The sequence below is a fragment of the Callithrix jacchus genome, chromosome 10 (assembly GCF_049354715.1).
Source record: "Callithrix jacchus isolate 240 chromosome 10, calJac240_pri, whole genome shotgun sequence".
Taxonomy (NCBI): Eukaryota; Metazoa; Chordata; class Mammalia; order Primates; family Cebidae; genus Callithrix; species Callithrix jacchus.
The window spans coordinates 119,822,261-119,831,936 of NC_133511.1; the positions used below are offsets into that span (position 1 = coordinate 119,822,261).

A 9,676-nucleotide genomic window follows, 5' to 3' on the forward strand; every position below is an offset into this window, starting at 1 on the left:
CAAGACCATCCTAGCCAACATGGTGAAACCCCAACTCTACTAAAAATACCAAAATTAGGCCAGGTGTGGTGGCTCATGCCTGTAATCCCAGCACTTTGGGAGGCCGAGGTGGGCGGATCACCTGAGGTCAGGAGTTTGAGACCAGCATGGCCAACATGGTGAAACCCTATCTCTAAAAAATAATAATAATAAATATCAAAATTAGCCGGGTGTAGTGCCTCATGCTTATAGTACCAGCTACTCGGGAGGCTGAGGCAGGAGACTCACTTGAACCCGGGAGGCACAGGTTGCAGTGAACCAAGATTGAGCCACTGCACTCCAGCCTGGTGACAGAGCAAGATTCTGTCTCAAAAATGAAGTAAGAAAGAAAGAAAAAAAAGAACCATGATCCTGCAGGCTGGAGCAGAGCTAGGGTTTCCTAAGACTGCCCCCTCAGCCCAGGGGAGGGGAATATTTTCAAAAGTTTCAATGGTATAAGTAGAGACACACACACTTTTAGAAACTTCTGCCAACTCCTCTCCTTCTGCCCACTGATGTAGCCTCCCCCACACTCCCAAAACTACCTTAGTCATGATTGTGTCTGATCCTGCAGAAGCTACTTTCGTTGGTTTTTTGTTTTGTTTTGTTTCTTGAGATGGAGTCACGCTCTGTCGCCAAGCCTGGAGTACAGTGGCTTGATCTCAGCTCACTGCAACCCTTGCCTCCTGGGTTCAAGTGATTGTCCTGCCTCAGTCTCCTGAGTAGCTGGACTACAGGTCCCGGCCACCACATCTGGCTAATTTTTGTATTTTTTAGTAGAGATGGAGTTTCACCATGTTGGCCAGACCAGTCTCAAACTCCTGACCTCAGGTGATCGCTGCCTACTTCAGCCCCTCAAAGTGCTGGGATTACAGGAGTGAGCCACCTCACCAGGCACTACTTTCATCTGTCAGCTCATTTAATCCTTGCACACCCTGGGAGGGAGGCACTTAGTGAGGAACGGTCTCCGAGAGGGTTCGTGATTTACCTAAAATCACACAACTCACAGAAGCAAGAGTCAAACCTTGCGCTAGCATTTAAGCCTCATGAGGGCAGGGTTCCCTTTTCTCTGCTGTATGCTTTGTGCCTAGATTAATTGATGGATTTTTTTTTTTTTTTTTGAGACAGCCTCACTCTGTCGCCCAGGATGGAATTCATGGCTCACTGCGGCCTCAGCCTCCTGAGCTCAAGCAATCCTCCCACATTAGTCTCCCACGTAACTGGGATCACAGACACACACCATAATGCTCAACTAATTTTTAAAAATTTTTTGCAGAGATAGGGTCTCACTATGTTGCCCAGGCTGGTCTTGAACTCCTGGGCTTAAGCAATCCTCCCACTTCAGCCTCCCAAAGTGCTGGGATTACAGGCATGAGCCGCCACGCTCCAGCCCCTCATGCCTAGAGCAGTGACTGGCACATAGCAATCACTCAAGAGCGTGTTTCAAATGAATGAATAAACTCCAGGTATAACTGGCTTCAAAATCTTACCTTTTCTACAATAGATAGCATCCTGCATCCCACGCTGTCACAGCTTCCCCTGGCTCTCAGCCCCCAGGGATCAATTCCCCTACTTGTGGGTCTTTCCTGTAGCTGCCTAAACATTTATTGTGTGTCCAAAGTGGGGTGGGAGAACTGTGGTGGTGGTGGTGGTAATAGAGACTTTGGCAAGATGGAATCCCAGGAGAAAGCTCAGTCCATGCCGGGCGAGGTGGCTCAAGCGTGTAATCCCAGCACTTTGGGAGGCCGAGGCGGGTGGATCACGAGGTCAAGAGATTGAGACCATCCTGGTCAACATGGTGAAACTAAAAATACAAAAAATTAGCTGGGCATGGTGGCACAGCCTGTAATCCCAGCTACTCAGGAGGCTGAGGCAGGAGAATTGCCTGAACCCAGGAGGCAGAGGTTGCGGTGAGCCGAGATTGCGCCATTGCACTCCAGCCTGGGTAACAAGAGCAAAACTCCGTCTCAAAAAAAAAAAAGCTCAGTCCAGGAGGAAACAGCTCTGATATCCCTTTACCTTGACCTTTGAATTCCTTGGAGGTCCTACACTTGAGAGAACTGGAAGCTCTCTTTCTTACCGGGTGTTTTACACAGCGACTACCCCACCACCCCCGCCTCCTACACACTATGCTTTGGGGTTTGTTGTGGTTGTTGTTGTTTTGTTGTTGAGGTGGAGTCTCACTGTCACCCAGGCTGGACTGCAGTGGCACAATCTCGGCTCACTACAACTTCTACCTCCCGGGGGGTTCCAACGATTCTCCTGCCCCAGCCTCCCAAATAGCTGGGAATACAGGCGCGCACCACCACGCCCGGCTAATTTTTGTATTTTTAGTAGAGACTGGGTTTCACCATGCTGGCCAGGCTGAAATTTTGCTGTTAGATGGGGGACAATGATAGATTAGGAAGTGATGGAAGTGAATGGAGAAGGGCCTGTTTGGCAGGAATACTAATTTCTTGGGCTGGGGTGTGTGTGTGTGTGTTGGGTGGAAGTGGGGTCTGGGAGATCCCAGATGGTGATGCTAAGAAGGGTTAACAGTCATTTCTCTGGTCTCAAACCCCCGACCTCAAGTGATCCGCCTGCTTCGGCCTCCCAAAGTGCTGGGGTGACAGGCCTGAGCCCCCGCGCCCGGACTGTTTTTTGGTTGGTTGGTTGGTTGTTTTTATATATCATGTTTTATAAGGAATATTAAGGAATCCCTTTGGTCCCTACTTTGCAAAGAAAACCTCCATCTTCTTGAAGGTTTAGACTCCTCTGTGTTATTAAGTAAAAGCTTTCCTCTTCTAAGAGGGAGGTCAGCCCTGCCACTGGTGCTCCACCACCATTCAGAGGCAGCTGGTACCACGATCCTCCAAAAGCACTGGCAAAGCTGGATGAGCTCTAAGACTTGTCATCACAGGGATACCCCAGCTTCCCCAGAATTAACAGTCCCTCCCTGGCGGGTAGAGGAGGTTCCCTGGTATGTACGGTTTTGTGTGTATGTGTCAGTGTGCGTGTGTGTCTGTAACGAACCTTGGGCTCCTCTGTTGCCCGGCAACATGACTCTATTTTGTTCCTATTATGCCTGTTTCCATAGTAACCACAAAGGGGAGCTCTGTGGGCAGGCCCCTGGCCAGGGGATTCCCCTTACCCTCTCTTCTCTCCACAGTCTCCTTTTCTGAAATCAGCATGTTACAAGGAAGACAAAAAGTTGACTGCTCAAAGGGTAATCTCAGTTTCTGATCTGAGAAGGGAAATGAGCTGTGCAGTCTGTTTGCAGTCTCTTTAGAAGCAGACCTTTCCCCCCAGCGAAGGTCCTTTTGCATGATATCCTCAGAAGCAGACAAATAGGCTGGGCATGGTGGCTCACACCTGCAATTCCAGCACTTTGTGAGGCCAAGGCAGGTGGATAACTTAAGGTCAGGAGTTCGAGACCAGCCTAACCAACATGGTAAAACACCCTCTCTACTAAAAATACAAAATTAGCCAGACATGGTGGTGCACGCCTGTAATCCCAGCTACTCAAGAGGCTGAGGCAGGAGAATCGCTTGAACCCAGGAGGCAGAGGTAACAGCGAGCTGAGATCACACCACTGCACTTCAGCCTCAGCAAGAAGATCGAAAGTCAAGTCTCCAAAAAAAAAGGCAGGCAGAGAAATGACTGTTAACCCTTCTTAGCATCACCATCTGGGATCTCCCAGACCCCACTTCCACACACACACACACACACACACACACCCCAGCCCAAGAAATTAGTATTCCTGCCGAACAGGCCCTTCTCCATTCACTTCCATCACTTCCTAATCTATCATTGTCCCCCATCTAACAGCAAATCTATCTGGCGATTCTGGAATCTAAACATTATTTCCTAAGCAAGTCTCAAGCCCCAAACCCCTAACCCTACCCCAAAATATAAAGCCAAGTAAAATCAGCCTTTCCCAGCTCAATTCAAACTCCACCCTGGATTTAAACTTCAAGCTTCAAATAAGGAGTTCCTGAATTTCTTAGATCAGAGAGCCCTGATACACAGAGACTCTCAATTACACTCAGACCTAATGAGATCTTCAAGCCCAAGCAGAACCCAAGTGAAAGCTGGTTAGAGAATAAAAGACATGAGGCTGTTTCCAGAGTACCGTCTGGGAGGAAAGAAGGCAAAGACTGTCCAGGCAGGTGGGAGGGACAGGAATTGGGCAGTGAGAGTGGGGCAGGTGGACACATGGGCCATGTCTGGATTCAGGCAGAGATTAGGGGTGTGGAGATGCTGTAGGACAATAATAGGAGATGCGGACCCGAGATTAAGGAAAAGAAGCACAAAATGTGATTTTGTGAGGCTGTGAAGGAAGGAGGGAGGGAGAGAGAGAAAACAGAAGAGCTCAGCACTGAGCTAAGGACTGGGCAGGCTGAGTTGTAAACAGGAGCCGAGGGAGGGAGCTGGAGTAAACGGAGCAGCCAACGCCCCAGCCAGCTCCCCTCCCCAGCGGGGAGCAGGGAGGGAGGGGCTGAGAAAGGAGGGAACACCACTTCCTCGCCCCTTTCTTGGAATCTGCTTTTCTCCTGTCCTTTCCAACTTCCTCTGCCTTTCCCCAGCTTCCTGGGGAAAGAGACCAGCCCGGGTTTCCCTCTCTCCTCTGCTTACAGTTCCCTAAGTCCAGTTGAAGGAGATCAGGCTGAGCAGGGAAGGGCCTAGGCTGCCCAGAGCCTGAGTCACCACATAGTTGAGGTTCCTGTCACTCGAAGTCCCGCCTCTGCTACACTCCGTGCCCTGTGCCCGCCCCAGGACTTGGATCGCTACATCTGACCCTGGCCCCAGGGTTGGCTCCACTTCCACACTCCTTACCAAGCTACCCTTACAGAGCTCTGGCTGCCGGAAGCCTTTAGATGCCTTGCTCTCCCTGCCCCTCCACACGTGGCGTGCTGCGCCCACCACCCTCAGCCCTTAATGTTTGAGGGAAGCATCCTCCTGCTCAGCTTTGAAGCAAAAGGGATTCAGTGAGTGACTGCAAGGACCGTGGAAAGGCTGGGATGCACCCTGGATAAGTCACTTCCCTCTCTGGGCTCCAGTTTCCCCACTGGTAAAATAAAGTATTAGAGATGGTCTCTGGCAGTCCCCGGAAGAGGTACGTTCTGTTAAGTCTGAGTCAAAGAGACAGATAGTTACTACTGAAGAGTGGGATAAAACAGGCATTTGCTAGCCCCTGTCATAACAGTAGGAGTGGGTGGGGTGGGGCGGGGCAGGGCAGGGCACAGGACCTGCCACCATAGGGCAGCCAACACCCTAGGCATCTTGGTGACTCAGGTCCCACATGGAGGACTAGCCGGAAAGCACCCTGTGGGTCCCCTGTGAGTCAGGGGAAATGCTGATTCCCTGAAGGATGACTGGCTGCGTTCCCACTATAACCAACTCTCCTTCCACCTTGAAAATCTCCCAGGATGGGTACAGTAAGCTCATTCCACGTCCCTGGCCTGCTCAGCAGCTTCCACCCCTCCAGCCTGACCTTGGCAGCCCTCCTTCCCTCAGCCCTCAACTCGAGCCCTCCTTACCCTGACAGCTCCTCATGCCCTACCATGTTCCCTCCTTTACCCCTTGGCACTGTCTACCCCTGCCATCCACGCCATCCCAGCAGAGCCCGCCAGATGATTGCAAAAGGGCTGAGCCAGCAGAGAGGCCTTCACAAGACTGCTGTTCCTGCTGCAGAGGGGAGGGGGCAGCTGGGAGTGGAGGCACATTCCATGGGAGATCCTATCAGAAATAGCCCCAAACCCTAAGTGACCATCTAGCCCCTGATCTGCACGTTGCCCATTGTGTTCAAAGGTAGAGTCAATAGACTCGTCTCAAATTCCTGAAGAAATCCAGAAAACAAAGCGGGGTGGTGGAGAAGAGAGGGGCCTAAGGGAGTGAAGAGAGCCCAGCAAAGTGAAGAGATGGGGTCTCCAGGACATCACCACTGAGCCAGTACCACCAGCGCAAGGTATTCTCCCTCTAATGGATGATTCAAGTGACAGAAGTGCTGCCCTCAGCAACCCCCACCTTACCCCACCCCACCCATCCCTTGGGTGCTGAGGCACTGGGACACCCCAGTAATTCCCCTGGAGTAAAACAACAGCCTGCTCTGGGAGCCATGCCAGTCTGACGGGAGCAAACAGACAGGAGCAGGTGGCAGTTTCTCTAACCTTTCAGGAGCACCAATGTGAGCTGCACAGCACTAGAGGGAGAACTAGGTGGGAACCCCAGAATCACACTCAAACACACAGGAGCACAGCAAGAGGGGGATGTCTGTGCCCTATAGTTACACTGGCTGGGGGAGCCAGGGAAGCTACAGAAAAACTGATTTGATGTGTGTGGAGGGAAAGTTCTGAGTTGACAATAGAGTGCCGGTTGCCATGAAAACCATGGTATTAATTTCAGAAATGACTGGGTGGAGCCTCCCAAGTGCTTCATTCCTCTCCCTTCAACATTCTAGGCTTCCCCCACCTTTCAAAAGGGGAAGTGGCACATTTGGGGCATGTGGGCAGCTGGTGGGATGGGTCTGACCCATTGAGAGCAGCAGCTGTCCAGCTCCGGCTCAAAGCAGGACACAGGAAAAAAGGAAACAATATAGGTTTTTCTTGGAAGAACTTTAAAGGTTTGTAACTTTTGAATAAGTGACTTAAGCAGAAATGCCAACAAAGCTAAAATAAATAGCTGCTTATAACCAGTATCTACTGGTTTATCTACAAACTAACCAAGTCTCTCTCAGCCACTCCCATTCACACTCCAGGCTCTGTGAAGATTTTATCTGAGTCACTGAAACCCTGGGCCCCCGACCCCTTCTCATTTCTTTCATCCTCCCTCTGTGGAAGCTCTGAGGTTTTGCCCGGTTAAGTGGATAAAAGAGCCTCCTCCTTCCCTCATTCGACCCTAGCTTTCCAAGATAATGCCCTGCCCTCAGCCCCTGATCCAAACACCCCCTTCCCTTTCTGCTTCTCGCCCCTAGCCTCTGTGCCATGTGCTGGACAGTGGAGCCGGGTGGCCAGCTCTATGTGGTTTTTGGGTGACATGAGCCTCCCTAGCACCAAGAGAATACTGCCCAGCAACCACAGACATCTACAGGCACAGGCTCTGATTGGCTGCCCACAGCAAATGCAAGGAAAAGGAAGGATCCAGCAAACCATGCAGAGCCCAGCTGGGATGGGAAGCGCAAGAGTCCTTGCTGCAGTGACTCAGGCCTCCCTGGGGCAGGGCGGGGACAGAAAGAACTCCAGATGTGCTTCCCCTTTCCTGCCTCACATCTGCCGCTAGAAACTTCCACTGTTAACCTCTCCCCTACCCACCATGGCAGAGAAGCCCTCAAATCCCACCCCTATCTTGAGGCCAACGGCCTAGCCTTCCTGAGGCCACAACCCTCTCCTCTCGAGACTCCTCCTTCACCTCCTGCTTGTGGGTACTGGCCCTTGCCCAAGTGCAAGCCCAGCCTCAAACAACAACCTGGCCACCCTTACTCTGCACCACACAGCGAGGGCTGCAGGCAGGATGTGCAGATGACTCACTCTTCCTGCAGGCAGAGGGAGGCTGAGGTAGGGGTCCCTGCCCCAGCCCAGACCGCCTAGTCCATGTGGGCTGCCAGGCCCGCTGCTGTCCATGGCCCGCCCAGCAGAACCCCACCCTTTTTCAGTTGGGCTTCCCTCCTGAGCCTTTCAAGCCACCCTCTCAAACCTAAACTACTCTTCCAACTTGGTCCCTCCTGCCTGAGGCTTCAGCCACAGATTTGGTAAGCAAACACCAGGAAGGTGGTGAAGATCCCACAGCCAAAGAAGGGAGTATGATTTGAAACAGAAATTGTTAAGAGTCTGACTGCTTCAGTGAGGCCCCAGCAACAAGCTAGAAGGCACACCCTAAGCCTCCATCTAGTACTTTTTTTGAGATGAGGTCTCACTGTGTTGTCCAGGCTGGAGTGCATTGGCAATCACGGCACGCACCACAAAGGCCTCTAAATCCTGCTTTCAGCCATGCCCCACCCAAGTAGCCAGGACTACAGGAACGTGTCAACGCACCAGCTGCACCTAGCATTTTCAGATCCTAGCTAACAGGAGCCTAGAAGGCTCAGAAGAAAGGTATCAAGTTTGGACCCAGCTCAAGATGAGCTGCCAGGGAGCAGAGTCTGAGCAAGCATGAGCCCATCCCCACCCATCTGGATCCTAAACCACAACTCTTCTCTGCCCACTCCAACCGCAGGTCAAAGCGCCCAGCTGCAGATGACAGCCCTAACTCTCCCCTCTCAACTACCAGCACCCTGTGTGTGCCTGGTTTCCCCACGGAAGCCAAGAGCCCTCTTCTTTTCCTGGACTAATAACTGGAATGGAAAAAACCACACACAAAACCATAAGCTAGGGACCAAAGGCAATCAACCGTTTCTGCTTATACCTCAAAACGTGACTCAGTCTAGAGGTTTCCAATTTCACCTGAGCTGTTAATTTACAGGAAGATCCTCAATGATCTTCGGAAAAGACAGAGGAGCAAGAAACTCTGAAAAGGATGTAATAAAAATTAAACTCAACAGGGAAAAAATAGTAACCATTAGCCTGAACAGGATTATTAGCTGACAATTCCAACTACTCTACCTTCTAGGAGGCAGCAGGGTGTGGACACAGGCCTCAAGAGTGACACCTGAGCCAGGCATGCCGGCATTCACCTACAGTCCCAGCTACTAAGAAGGCTGAGGCAGATCACTTGTGGCCAGGACTTCAGAACTATAGCATGATTGAGCCTGTGTACAGCCAGCCACTGCACTCTAGCCTAAGCAACATAGAGCCAGTTCTACAAAAAATAATAATAAAAAAGTGACACCCAGTGGGTTCAAAACTCTGCCGCCACCACTTAAAATGTGTGATCACAGGCAAGTTAGTGAAATCTCTAAACCCCTATGCTTCCCGTTAGAAACCAGGGACACCACCAGCAGGTAACACAGCCAGGAAAGGGAAAACGGGCCAGGCCTGTGTCTGCTGAGTAGTCTGTGCCTGATACTGAAGATTTGCGGCATTGGAACGATAACCCTAGGGCAGGCATGGTGGTGCATGCCTGTAATCCCAGCACTTGCCAGAGTAAGGTGGGACGACTGCTGGAGCTGAGGTGCTTGAGACCAGCCTGGGCAACATGGTGAAACCCCATCTCTACAAAAAAATACAAAAACTAGCCGGGCACGGCAGTGCATACCTATAGTACCAGCTACTCAGAAGGCTGAGGTATATGGATGGCTTGAGCCTGGGAGATGGAGGTTGAGCTGAGATTGCACCACTGCCCTACTGCCTGGGCAACAGAATCAGACCTCGTCTCAAGACAAAAAACCTACAACCCTTACATATTATCAGCTACCTACCTCACAGGCCAGTTACCAGAAATCATGTAAAGTTCCTCTGCACTCTGTGAATTATACATGTTAGCTCTTGTTACTAGCAGCTATTCTCTCCCTTCACTGGGAAAGGTCTGGAATCCAATCCCTAAGTATTAGGTAGCCACAAAGCCCCATGTCACTACCCGCCCCAACTGCTTCCGCTCTTTCCCAGCTAGAAGACACTCATCGTCGTAGGAGGCAGGGTAATTAAAATCACAAGTGAACACAGGCCTCTATTTCTGTTCTTCTGAAGTCTTCTCTCCTGCATATCGAGGTACTGCAGACACAGAAAATACCCTACTTCAACATGTG

The 9,676-nt window shown here is 51.1% G+C and overlaps 1 long non-coding RNA gene across 1 annotated transcript; it reads left to right on the forward strand.

The window, feature by feature from the left end:
* Positions 1 to 5,239: 5,239 nt before the first annotated feature.
* LOC118145518 (uncharacterized) lies at positions 5,240 to 8,794 on the forward strand. Its single transcript, XR_004730706.3, has 3 exons — positions 5,240 to 5,435; positions 5,809 to 5,965; positions 8,209 to 8,794. It is a non-coding gene; the product is annotated as an uncharacterized LOC118145518 (long non-coding RNA).
* The last annotated feature ends 882 nt before the right edge of the window (positions 8,795 to 9,676 follow it).